We start from the raw sequence: 14,551 nt of genomic DNA on the forward strand, positions 1-14,551 counted from the left end.
TGAAGATATATGCTATTTGTTCCTTTGTGCTAACGTACTCCAACACCACTTTCTTCTCTTGAGCTTCTTCTCTAAGATAATGATATTTGATAGAGATGTGCTTTGTCTTAGAGTGCATAACATGATTCTTTGAAATGTTAATGGCACAAGTATTGTCACAGAATATAGTTACTGGCTCAGTAACTTTCTCATTTATACCTTCCAACAGTTGTTTGATCCATGCTATGTTGGTACAATTCAATGTTGCAGCAACGTATTCAGCTTCTACTGTTGACTGTGAAACACATCCTTGTTTCTTGCTAAGCCAACTCACTAGTCTTTCTCCTAAAAAGAAAGCTCCTCCACTTGTGCTTTTCCTGTCATCAATGTTGCCTACCCAATCAGCATCAGTATAAAATTTTAAATCAAAGTCATTTCCTTTCTGATATATTAAGCCATAATCCTTAGTGCCTTTCACGTATCTAAAAATTCTCTTGATTGCTATCATGTGTGTTTCCTTAGGATCTGCAGAGAATCTTGCAACTATACCTACTACATGTGCTATATCTGGCCTACTATGAACAACATATTGCAACTTTCCAATCATGGATCAGTAAAGTGTCTCATCAACAGATGCATATTCATCATTCTTTGATAATTTGTAGTTGGTAGTCATAGGAGTACTTACTGGTTTTGAATCAGGTCCATTCCAAATTTCTTCAAGATTTCCTTTATGTACTTGGATTGAGTAATGAAAATCTCATTTTTCATTTGCAGTATCTGTAAACCTATAAAATACTTTATCTCACCGATTAATGACATCTCAAATTCTTTGCTCATTTCATTTCCAAAGTTCTTGCATAGAGAGTCATTTCCATAAAAGATAATATGATCAACAAATATGGCTGAGATTAGTATTCCATTTTCATCATTCTTCATGTACATATTGTTGTTTTCACTTGTCCTTATAAAACCAATCTTGATTAAATAAGAGTGCAATCTTTCATACCATGCTCTAGGTGCTTGTTTCAGACCATATAAAGCTTTGTTCAATTTACATACCTGATCTTTATTCTTGTCTTCAACAAATCCTTCAGGTTGTTCAATAAAAACTTCTTCTTTTAATATACCATTCAAAAATGCAGATTTGACATCCATTTGATATACCTTGAAAATTTTGAAAGCAGCATATACCAACAATGTTCTTACTCCTTCAAGTCTAGCCACAGGTGCAAAAGTTTCACCATAATCAATTCCTTCTCCTTGAGCATAACCTTTGCAAACTAGTCTTGCTTTATTTTGAATGACCTCACCTTTTTCATTCATCTTGTTTCTGAAAATCCACTTTGTACTGATTACATTTTTGTCCTTCGGTCTTGGGATCAGTGTCCATGTGTCATTCTTCTTGATTTGATTAATCTCTTCTGTCATAGCATTTATCCAATCTTCATTGTTAAATGCCTCTTTCACTATTTTTGGTTCAAATTCAGATATCAGACATGTGTTCTGTCTCAGTTTGTTCCTTGTCATCACTGGATCATCCTTATCTCCTATAATTGACTTGATGCATGATGTCTTCTGACATACTTGGCTAATACATGCTTGGTAGGCTCTGTATGATCTTCTTCATCACTTGGTAGCTAAATTTTTTCTTCATTTCCTTCAGTAGTTTTCTCGGTAAGACTTGTAGGTTGAACATAGACAAATTCATCATAATCTTCTGGTTCCTTGGAATTTCCTTCATCATTTCTTTCTGCAAATTCATCAATTTTCACATTTGCACTTTCTACTATTTTGTTAGATGATTTGATTAGACATTTAGATGATTTACTTCTCAAAGAATAACCAAGAAATGTTCCTTCTTCACTTTTCTGATCAAACTTGCCATTTCTATCATCTTTGCGTACATAGCATCTACTTCCAAATATTTTAAAATAACTTACATTAGGTTTCTTGTCATACCAGATTTCATATGGTGTCTTCAAAATTCCTTTCTTCAGTTGTACTCGGTTCAAGGTGTAAACTGCTATGCTTATTGCTTCTCTCCAAAATGTTTGTGGCACTTTCTTTTCAATCATCAAGGTTCTGGCACAATCCACAATAGATCTGTTTCTTCTTTCAACAATTCCATTTTGTTGTGGAGTTCTTGGTGTAGAGACTTGTCTTTTTATACCATGATCATTGTAGAATAAGTTGAACTCATTAGATGTGAACTCTCCTCCTCTATCTGATCTAAGACATTTCAGTTGTCTTCCTATTTCATTTTCAACTCTTGCCTTGTACCATTTAAACATTTGAAAAGCTTCTGATTTTTCTTTTAAAGACATTACTAACATCATCCTTGAATAATCATCCACAAATAATATGAAATATTTATCACCATAATAACTTTGAACTTTCATAGAACCACAAAGATCAGTGTGTAGAAGATCTAAAATTCCCTTGGAAGTATAAGACTTACTTGTAAAGCTTGATCTTGTCATTTTACCCATCTGGCATCCTCGGTACATAGCATTCTCAGGTTTTTCCAAACTCAGTAGACCTCTTACTCGGTGCTTCTTGCTTATTTTGATCAGATTATCATAATTTACATGACAAAACCTTTTATGCCATAACCAGGTATCATCTATCTTTCCATACAAACATTTATTCTGAGTTGAGTCAAGGTGAAATGTGTTACCTTTTGTTTGTGTCTCGGTAGCAGCTAACTTTCCATGCTTGTCATGAACTTTGACAATTCCTTTCTGAAATTCTATTCGGTATCCAGTATTGTTTAGCTATGCTATAGTCAACAAATTATATTTCAAACCTTCAACCCAATAAACATCATTGCACTTTGCATTGTCAAGAAGTGTTATGGATCCTTTACCTTTTACCGGACATGGTGCATCATTACCAAATCTTACATAGCCTCCATCATAGTCTTCTATCATAACAAACTTGTGTTTATCACCTAGCATGTGATGTGAACATCCACTATCTATGATCCAAGAATCATTAGTATTTATGTGAGATATTAGGGCTTTTTCTTCATACCTTTCTTCATCTAATCCATCTTTTATAGCCACATAAACTACTTCCTTTGTATTAGTTTCATCTGATTTATCATCATTGGATTCCTCATCGGCTATTAAGCATGACTTTCTATCTCTTCTTCTGAAGTCTCGGTGTCCTCTGTAATGATTATCTTTCTGTCTATCATCTCAGTAATCTCTCTTTTCAGTAGAATCTTTGTCAGGACAGTTAGAAGCCATATGTCCTATCTTATCACAATTGAAACATTTCAAAGGTAGTTTTCCTTTATACTTACCTTTGCCTCTCGGTAACCTTCTGGCTAATAGTGCTTCAAACTCTTCTTGCTTTCTGATTTTCTCATATAGTTTGTGTACTTCCTCCATGTTCTTACAAAATCTTTCACTTGCTCCACTATGATCTCCTTCAGAGTACTTACACTTTCTTTCATTGTAATCATTAGATTCATCAAGATGAAAAGAACTAAATGCAGATTCAACTTTATTTACTGATGATCCACTGTTATCAAAGTTACTCAACTCAAATGCATGTAGCTTACCAATAGTAGCATCTAAAGAAACTAGCATATTGGGTACAGACCTTAATTCATTGATTGTAGAGACTCGGATTGCATAAGCTAGTAGAAGGGTTCTTAACAACTTACTAGTTATATCCTTTTCTTCAATAGTTCCACCTGCTCCTTTGATTTGATTGACAATCTCCTTTAGTTTTGTACTGTACTGGGTTATGTTCTCACCTTCATTCATCCTCATAGATTCAAGTTGTCCTCTTAGACTGTTCACTTTTTCTCTTTGAACATGTTCATCACCTCCATACATAGATATGAGCTTGTCCAACATTGCCTTTGCATCATTGCAGCCTTCTAGATCATTAAACTCTGAATCGGTCAATGCAGATGTTATTTCAATCATTGCTTGAATATGTTCTTGCTTTGCCTTTATCTCTTCCATTGTCAATGGATAGGTGCTCGGTGTGATGAAATCATTCTCTAGATAACATACAACATATTCTCCAACTCCTAATAGGTGCAACTTCATCCTTTTCTACCATATAGAGAAACTTGACTTGTTCAACTTCGATGCATCCCTCTTCTACATCTTTGGATCTTTGCCTCAAGTGCCTTTAAACTTTTTCTTCTGGAGTCCAAAGCTCTAATACCATTTGATAGTTTTGATACTTAATGTTAAGTACAGATGCCAAACTAATAAGATGAGAGGTGGGGGTTGAATCATACAGACTTAATCTTCCATAAAAACATCAGATTCAACCTCGATAACCTATACATCAGTAATATAACCAAAATTGCTAAACATGCAAACTCAAAAGCATATAAACATCATAACACTCATAACACTAGATTTAACGTGGAAACCCAAATAGGGAAAAACCACTGTGGGATTTCAGACCCACTAAGAAATATACGCTTCTAGAGTATGCTTGGTTGAAAGCAAATCCTGTTAAAGATTACAAACACATTGCTAGATGTGACCCAGTTAATGGATTTCCCTCAGATCTGTTAGGATCTTCACCTTGTTAGAAGTGACCTTGTTAAAGGATTTCAAACACTCAATCAGAATGTCACCTTGCTAGAGGGTTTTACAAATAAGATTGTTAAGTCCACTCGGTTAAGAGATTTTCTGTCACTTTACAAAATAACAGTAATAAAAATCTATCTGCAACTTCACATCTAAAATGCTAAAGCAGATTCTTATTTGCTCAATACAATATAGACATAGAACTAATCTTGTCCATCTGCTGGGCTCTATACTCTGTTATTCAAAATAGGTCTTCAAGCTTTTGTGCTCAATAATCACTATGTAGCATCCCTGTGGATACACTTGCCTACATGCATTGTTTGTCAATAGTTCCTTATTTATAAATAATAGCTAACCGCTTAATCTCCTTGATCACATTTCCCATGATCAATCATAGCCATCAGATCTTCAAACTTGACCAGGTTCAATGTATCCTTCGATCTAAAAATGTTTTACCCCACCTAGGAACTTGCATACATTTCTTGGAACTTGTGCTAGGGTATTGCGGTTCAATCTGAGTTGTAGATCTTCCTACCAATTTTCCTTTGCCATAGATTCTTTAACAAACTTCATTCACGGCATACCAATCATTTAATCATAGCTAGCTCATCAGCTTCCTTCATTAAATAATGCATGTAATCATTTAATGCATTTTGTTATTACTCGATTGCAACTCAGTAAATACTAAACTTCACTTGGTAGACATTCTGCCTTCATTAACCGATAGCGATAACCTTAGGGTTTACCGACTAGGTTCCTTAGGGTTTACCGACTAGGTTCTTTGCTCAGTAACATAGTATAGTATTAACCTTACAATCAATAACATATGTATGATATCAAAACAATCTAAACATCATGATCTCATCATTGTCTAACTCGGTAATAGTTGCCCATTAAATAACTTATTCCTCCCCTTATTCATCATATTCTTTTTGTGTCTTTTACCGACTTCTTTATACTCATCAAATCATACTTCTCAAGATATGGCAACATCATACTGAATTAGAAAATCAATTTCTTGACATCAATGACAAAATAATAATATTAAGACAGTAAACATCCTTAATCAGTTATATCCATTATCATCAACAACCTTCTCAATATCCTTATTGAAATGCCAACAATCTCTCCTTGTCTGTTATAATGCCAAATGCCAACAAAGTACATCTTCTGTATGCAATCATTTCCTAAGGATTAATATACAAGGTTCATTGTTTCTCTTCTAGATATTGTGCATACTTTTGTGTTGATAAGTTATCTTTGTACTCTTGATAAATCTGACATTTGATTTTCTATGATGTGCCATCAAAAGTTGTTACATTAAATGTGAGATTGGGTTTTCATTGTTTATGTAACATATACTGAAACCTTCATAGTTGATAATTATTGTTGTCTTTGGATTTGATAGGATTTCTTGTCCACAAAGTATCATAAATATCCCTAGATAGAGGCATTGGTCTGTTATTTATTTTTTAAGGTCTTGGTTTGTTATGCATTTAAGGCCCTTAATAGAGAAACATTCTTCCTAAGCCCTATATGAATGATCTTTGCATATTTCTTTTAAACCTTGAAAGCATTTTATTCTCAAAATACAATCATAATCATTTTCATTTCTTTTCAAAAGGTATTCACTTAAAGCACATAATAAAGCATAATTGCAAAATAATAATTTGCCAATTTTGCATTTGCTAACCATAAAGTTTAAATCCACTCTAAATAACCTATTAGTGCTTGAGAGAAAGGTATACCCACTTAGGTTCAGTGGAGCCTTAAGTGTAGAGAGATTTGTTCTTCAACCATCCGTGTTCATTAGCCAAAGCTAATTGGAGTAGTTGAGGATTTGGCAAACCCTTAAGTTTTCCAATCTATGGTTTTGGGAACCAACAAATTGGCGACTCTGCTGGGGAGTTGTTATTCAAATTTTTTAGAATCTCTGGTGGTTTTTTATAAACTCTACTAGAGGGAGGATCCTAGAAGATCAGTTAAGTTGGTAATATTTTCCTCTTAGGAGGTGGCGACTCTAAATTTTAATATATGAATAATAGTTGGTATTTTGAGAAGATAATAGAAACCCCTAGACATCTATTAATAAAATTAATGCAGGGGAGGAGGTCTCTGCACAAAGGACAAGAAGATCTTGTTTAATTGAGTCCCAAGAAAATGAACAAAGATAAGAAATCAAACATGGCCTTTGAAGGATACAAGAGATTTCCTAGTAGGGAGGAAGATTCTTCATCTGCTGGCAAATCTAAGAATAGAGAGGAAAAACCTTTCTCTAAAATAAGTGCAAAAGAAATAGACATAGCCATGATGAGATCATGACTACTGAGGAATAGGAAGCAAAATAGTGGGATGAATTTATTCTTACAATGGCTGATTTGAATGCAGATGATGCCAAGATGGTGAGGGCACTTAAAAGGCAACCAGATTGGGTGTTGTAGAAACTTGGAATAGAGAGAAATAATATTTCAAGCCCCAAGACAAACAATGGCGGTTTCAATAGAGGAAGTATGGACAATCAAAACAACCATCATGTTGGCAGATGACCTCTAATCATTTAAAGATACAAACAGTTGGATTTCACTGGCATTGTTGGTTATCCAAATTACATCACTAATGATTTAATATTACAAATCCCCAAATTCTCATGAAATAGAATTGATTCAGCAAAACAACATGTAGTTAATGTAAAAGATATCATTGAAGAGTTTGAGGTTCCTCATGAGGATTTATTCATGAAATTGTTTGTTCAATCTTTGACAGAGGATGTAGGAGAATGGTATAGAAGCCTTCCTTATAGATGTATTTGCAGCTGGCAGGAATTTGTAACATTGTTCTTGGAAGAATTTGGAGATTACAATGATCCTTCATTTGCATCCCATGAATTGAGAAGTATAAGGAAGAATCAAAATGAATCAGTTGCTGAATTTAATAAAATATTTAATAAAGTATTAAATAGAATACCCAGAGATGTCAGACCTGTTGATTCATTTCTGATTAACTTTTATTTGAGTGCTTTTGACAACAAAACTCATTATGAGATTTTGTCTCATAGACCTCATACTTTACAGCAAGAATTCAAGACATGTGCTACTATTGAGAATAATAGGAAGGTGGCTGGGAAGGTTGCTAACAGATATGATCCAAAGTTGTACAACTCCAGGGTTCCCAAGAAAGATGATCTTACTCAGATCATGGACATGGTTATAGACCTAAAGGGTAAGTAAAATCCTAATGAAAGGTCACCATACAGAAACAATAAGCAAATAAATTACAATAGGCCAAGGTTGCATGACATGCCATATAACACAAATTGGAAGGATGGAAAGCCAGTAAAACCTAACACAAACAAAGAGACTCCTAATCCATTAAAGAAAGCCACAAATTTTGTAGATGAGTATCCATGGTGTGATATATGTAATCTACCTTACGTTGTAGAACAGTGTATGATTGCTCAGGGCTTGATAGAAGAGGAAGATAAACATGAGGATTATGAACCAACTATGAATGCCCTTTCATCTGATCCATATTGAGGAAGAAATCAGGATTTATCTGAAGAAGAAGAATATTCTGATGTGCATCAAAGAAGAGAGAATTTGCAATATAACATACAATAGGTTTTTTTTGATGATGATGAAGATATCCTTGCTTTGAGAAAATTGTTATAGGAGGAAGGAGTGCCTTCTTTGAGAAACTTGACTAAAGAAGAGAAGAAATATTTCACTATTGCAGTTGTAGAACAAGTGAAAAGCAATTACCAGATGAGGAATAGGAATGCCAACAATGAGAAGGGAAAGCCATCAAGTATTTCTGCCAAGGTTACAAAATCTATTGGGACCAATAATATTGCAGCCAAGGGAAAGGATGAAGGTGCCAAGAAATGGAGAGAACCAAAAAAGACTAAAAAAATGGAAATGCCAAAGCTCGTTAAGCCTGTAGTGAAGAAGCGAGTAAGCTCAATTCAAATTGTAACTCATTCATGTTTCAAGCACTATCCCGGGTGAAGATATCTATGCCTTTGCTAGAAGTAATGAAATTTCTAGATTACAAAAATGAGACTTTAAAAATTATATCTAATGTTGGAGAAGTGAGTAGGGAAGATCCTAAATCAAAGGAAGATCCTCCTGTGGTATATCTTGCCACATTTGTTACCAAAAATATCACATAAGTAGATGCTTTTTATCTAACATTGTTGATAAATGAAAAAGATGCTAAAAAATTGCATGATAGACTCAGAAGCGGTAGTAAAAATCATGCCAGAAGATTTCATGAAAGAGTTGGGAATGCATTTTAACACACCTTATGATAGGTGCTATGCCATGGACAATAGGTCAGTTATTGTAGTAGGAATCATGAAGGACGTTGAGTTCAGATTCCTAGCCTCCCCAGACACTGCATACAAAACATATATCACAGTTGTACATGTGCCTGCAAACTATGGGATGTTGTTGTCCAGACAGTGGTCCAACTTGGTAGGTGGACATATTAATCTTGACTTGTCATATTCTACTATTCCAATATAGGGACAATGGTGAGGATAAACAGAGAACCAGGATCTCCATATCTCATAGAAGAGGTTGATCCTGATGAAGTGACTTGCTTTTTCCATTCTGATATGGACAACTTTTAGGTAAGTATTTCTAAACCTTTAGAAATTGATAAAGTTACACAAACAAAAAAAATGAAAATTTAATTTGGAAATGATATTTTGATGGTTCCTGTAGTAAGGAGGGAAATGGAGCAGGAGTTGTATTTATTTCACCTAATAGAAAAAAATTTAAATACTCTTTCTTCTTAACTTTTGAGTGTACTAATAATGTTGTTGAATATGAGGCCCTCTTATTAGGACTTAAACTAGCAAATAAACATGGCATTAAGTTACTAATAGTTTATGGTGATTCAGAATTAGCTGTTTCACAAGTTAGAGGCAAATTTGCTGCAAAAAATGAAAAATTAAGAAACTACAAGAAATAAGTTTGGGATTCAATTGAACTATTTGACGCTTTCTCCATCAATTGGATTGAAAGATCCAATAATATTTGGGCATACTTCATGGCTAATTTGGCTATCAAGCATAATGACATCCCCTTGGATGATATTACCCAAGTAGAAATCAAGACCAGATCATCAGTGCCTGACAATGTAAAAAGTTGGCAAGTTTTTTATGATGAGAGGGATTTGCTAAAATTCTTATTTGGTGAAGATCAGTATGAGCACCAATGGATTGATTGGAATGGACTTGTGGAAGACAAGGATGGCAAAGGAACTGTACTTGGGCAAGAGGTATTGCAGCTAAAACATATAAAATTCCAAAAGAATTGACAGAGCTTGAAAGAATGTTTGATGATAAAGATGTAGTATTTCAGACCTAGTTTAGGAGGATGTGAGGATGTTGAAAAAATAAAATTGGGAAGTGAAAGCAACCCAAGAGAAGTATATATTGAAAAAAATCTCACACCAAAAATCAAAACAAAATTCATTAATCTGCTAAGGAAATAGGCACATCTTCACTTGGTCATATGATGACCTTAAAGCATACAGGGAAGATTTTTTCCAGCATGAGATACCTTTGAAGCCTGATGCAAAACATTTCAGACAAAAACAAAGGCTGATAAACCCTACTTTGTCTCCTAAGATGAAGGAGGAGCTGATGAAAATGAGGAATGTTGGTATATTGAGGCTATAAGGCACTCAACATGGGTATCTAATTTGGTCCCAGTCAGAAAAAAGAATGGTGACATCAGACTATCTGTGGATTTCAGAAATTTAAACGTTTCATCCTTGAAAGATAACTATTCTTTACCTAACATGGAGGCTCTTTTGCAGAAAGTCACGGGGAATGAATTGTTATCTATGATGGATGGCTTCTTAGGCTATAATCAAGTCAAAGTTAGGGAAGCAGAAAAGTTCAAAATTGCGTTTACTACACCTTGGGGTACCTATGTCTATTCTAGGGTGCCTTTTGGACTGACAAATGTAGGAGCTACCATCCAGAGTGCTATGGATGTGGCCTTTGATGGTATGATTGATTATATCCTTGCAGTCTACCAGGATGATATGACTGCTAATTCTAAAAAGGTAGAAAAATCATTGTGATGATCTAGGAAAGATTTTTATTAGAGTATTAGAATATGGCATATCTTTGAATCCTAAAAAAATGTCATTTTGGGGTTACTGAAGGAAAATTGTTAGATCATATTGTTTCAAAAGGTGGTGTGAGAATTGATCTAGAAAGGATTGTTTCTATTGATAAAATTCAAATTCCAAAAACTGTTAAAGCAATTCAATCTTTTTTCGGTCAAATCAACTTTGTAAGAAGATTTGTTTCAAATTTCTCTGAAATCATAAAGCCTATTGCTAAAATGTTGAAAAAGGGTGCTGAAATAAAATGGACTAATGAAGCTCTTGAAGCCTTTGCAAATATTAAAAGGGACATCAAGGAAGCCCCTGTATTAAAATCACCTGATTTCTCTAAACCTTTTCAAGTGTTTTCATTTGCCTCATTCCATACTATTGCTGTTGTCATGTTACAAAAGAATGATGAGGGTCATGAACAACCAGTGGCATTTTTTAGCAAAACATTGCAAGCATCTAAATTGAATTATGATTTAAATGAAAAACAAGCTTATGCTCTTGTGAAAGTTGTGAAATCTTGTAGACCCTATCTAGTTGGTTCCACCGTCATTGCCTATGTACCAAATGTTGATGTTAAAGACATCTTTAGACAATCAGAAACTACTAGAAGGAGATGCAGATGGATAAACCAGATCCAAGAATTCAATATTGATCTACAAATCACAAAGTTGGTAAGAGGTTAGGGTCTGCCAAAATTGATGGCAGAATCCAATCTTGAAGTAGCACAAGTAAATCAGGTAGAGTTGCAAGATGTAGAAATTAGCATTGAGAGGTGTCCTTGGTATACAAATATTGTATATTACTTGAAATACATGAAATGTCTAGATAATTTAAATGACAGTGAGAAGAGAACTTTAAAGCTTCAAACATCTAGATATGTATTACTTAATGGAGATCTATAGTGGAAAAATAGAGATGGTGTTCTTTTATTATGTCTAGAGCTTGGGACTCAAAATTGATATTAGCAATATGGGCTGATAGAGTGACTGTTAAGAAGTCCACAAGATTTTCTCCATATGAGCTTGTATATGGAAAAGAAGCACGATTCCCCTTGAATAATTTGCTCCAAGTTTATAAATTTGTAACAGAGGAGTTTTCATTAGAAGTAAACTTTATGGGGGATAGATTGATGGCGTTGGCTAAGTTGGATGAATGTAGAAAAGAGTCCCAAGAAAGAAATATTCAGAGGCAACAGATGGTTAAGGCTTTACATGACAAGGAAGCCTATGACAGGTCATTTGAAGAAGGAGAATGGGTGTTAAAGTGGAATGCCAAGGATCAGGACAAAGGGAAATATGGAAAATTCGATGAGCTTTGGTTAGGACCCTTCATCATTTCAGAAAAAAGTGGAGAAAACTCTTACTACTTGCAAGATACTTATGGTCAGGTGTAGGAGTTCCCAGTTCATGCTTAGTATCTTAAGCATTTCTTCTCTTGATGAGAAGGGAGTATTTTTGTCTCATAATAGTTTAAGTTTCTTTTTGCTTTCTATTTTAAATTTTTATTTTGGTCTACTTTCTAGAGATAACTAGAATCTTTCTATGTCCTTAAAGAGAACATACATCCCCACAAAGAGCCACTGTTAGCACATATTTTTACAAAACATTTTGTGCTATATGGAGGCCTTTTTCCTATCATATGAGAGTTTACTGTTGGTTTGCATGTGCAGGAACCTTATTAGCATGAGTAAAAGTTCTCTAAGGATCAACTATTTTAGGAATGTCAAGGTATCACTTGGGCACACTATGGGTATGCACTGAGTATAGACTGCACAAGGAATCCATCATGGAAGCATTTATCAGTGGAGAAGTCATTATGGTATAATCTAAGATTGTTTTCCAATATGTATCAGACCCTATGGGATAGTTGGGATCACTAATATTCATGGTGGATGGCTCATTTGTTCAAAATTGCAAAATTTCAATTATCGGCATAAGTAATCCCAATGAAATAGTATTGGTAAGCAAAAGAAAGATTATTGGCATAACATTTACCGATAAATCAAAAGGCAGACCCATTGGAACACTTAAATTATATTTAGCATGATGCACACTCTTGGGAATGTTATACCATCGGGATAGCTTGTTTCGATAAGGCAGAAGAAGGATATTTTCTTTTGGCATGCATCGACTTATCGGGGAAGTGTAAACTTGTTATACGAATAGCCGATGAGGATATCGGTGTGACTTGTAACAATGAAAAACTCTATTCCGATACTCGATGACTGAAGCGGAATGAAGGCAGGTCCATCAGATAAAAGAACCACATTGAGATAATGCAGGAACAGTTAGGCCAATCCCCAATGACATGGAGAATCGGAAGGCGGAACCATTGATATTACCTATACCGATAAAACTAACATAGAGGTATAATGCATAAAAGTGCATCGGAGTAACATCGAGACTTTGAGAGGAATAGAAAAAGGCTATTCCGACCCCCGATGAAGGTTAAAGTACCCATGGGGATATCGGTATAAGTTATACCAATGAAATAACACCGATTGAAGACTTATCGGGACGTCGAGAGGAGGAATTTCATGTTGTGTCGAATCCCTATGAGATTGTTATAGTGAAAGGTGAATTGCAAGGAGGTCTTTGGGGAGAGTTATACCAATAAAAGAAGAAATCTTAGGTAGAATGCAGATTGAAATGTTGAGGTCATCGAGGAATTGACGGGAGATAAAATGAATTAGGCCAATACCTGATGGATTAAGTAAGAGTAGAAACTGAGGGCGGGTGTATCGGGGATAGTTATATTGATGGACCGTGAAAACAAAAACAAAGCCAAAATAGAAGGAGAGTTGATTGGGATAGGTTACATCGATCGAATCCAAAGTCATCAAGACATCATTGACTCATCAGGAAGAGACATTTTTGTTATACCGATGCTTGATGAGAAAGTGGAGATGGATGTGAGCAGGGGGATGTGTCAGGCAAATTTATGCCGATAGACCGAAGAAATAAAAAAGATGTGCAAGTATGAGGTCAATGTCATCGACTCATCAGAGAGGCATAAAGTGAGTTATGCTGATACCCAATGGGTAGAATGCCATAGAGGAAAGAAAGACGGATCCATAGGCATAACATGTACCGATGAGACATGAAGATGGGCCTGTTGGGGTGACATACACCGATCAAAAGACAAATAAAGGAATTAAAGAGGTGTACATTACGAGTGGTGCCAAAAATTAAATTTTTTGACCAAGTTACGTGGGTTAGCCGTTGAGAAATCTGGTGTGAAAACAGACATGAGAGCCATTATTTAATGCATCCAACAGATAGGCCTGAAATCACACGAAGCAAATCTAACCAAGATTTTTTCCAGATGTTGGCTATAATAGAGGATGAACTTATATATGGGGTCCTATGCAAGTTTTTTTTCACAAATTAATCAGAAAGTGGTTTGATATCTCTGGAGTGATAATTCAAGTTTTAGAGTACAGAACAAAGGATTTGCAAAATGGAGGGCTCGAGTGCAAAAGGAAAAAGGAAAGTCACAGAAATATCCAATGATACATCTAAAAAATCAAAGGTAGGGGAGGCTGCCAAACAAAGGAAGCTAAATCAAGATATGATCGGTCAGATGAGTTCTCTAGGAGCTAAGTCTAGAAGGTCAAAGACCAACTTGCCGATTCATGACCTGTTGGAGATAGGTACAAAGAGATTGGCGATGTATGGACTAGAGTGAGAGGACATGAATTGTTCCTATTCCATTACATAAGGAGAAACGAACCAATGCCTATCTCTAACCCATGGAGCACTGGTCCAGGTAAACTCACGGTCTCCAATGTGTTTGTAAAAATGGACTTGCTCAAGCTCATGGCTAGAAACTATGATGATACCAAAAGATGCATCTTGTTGCCCAATGAG

This window comes from Cryptomeria japonica, chromosome 11, assembly GCF_030272615.1.
Source record: "Cryptomeria japonica chromosome 11, Sugi_1.0, whole genome shotgun sequence".
In the NCBI taxonomy this organism is placed as follows: domain Eukaryota; kingdom Viridiplantae; phylum Streptophyta; class Pinopsida; order Cupressales; family Cupressaceae; genus Cryptomeria; species Cryptomeria japonica.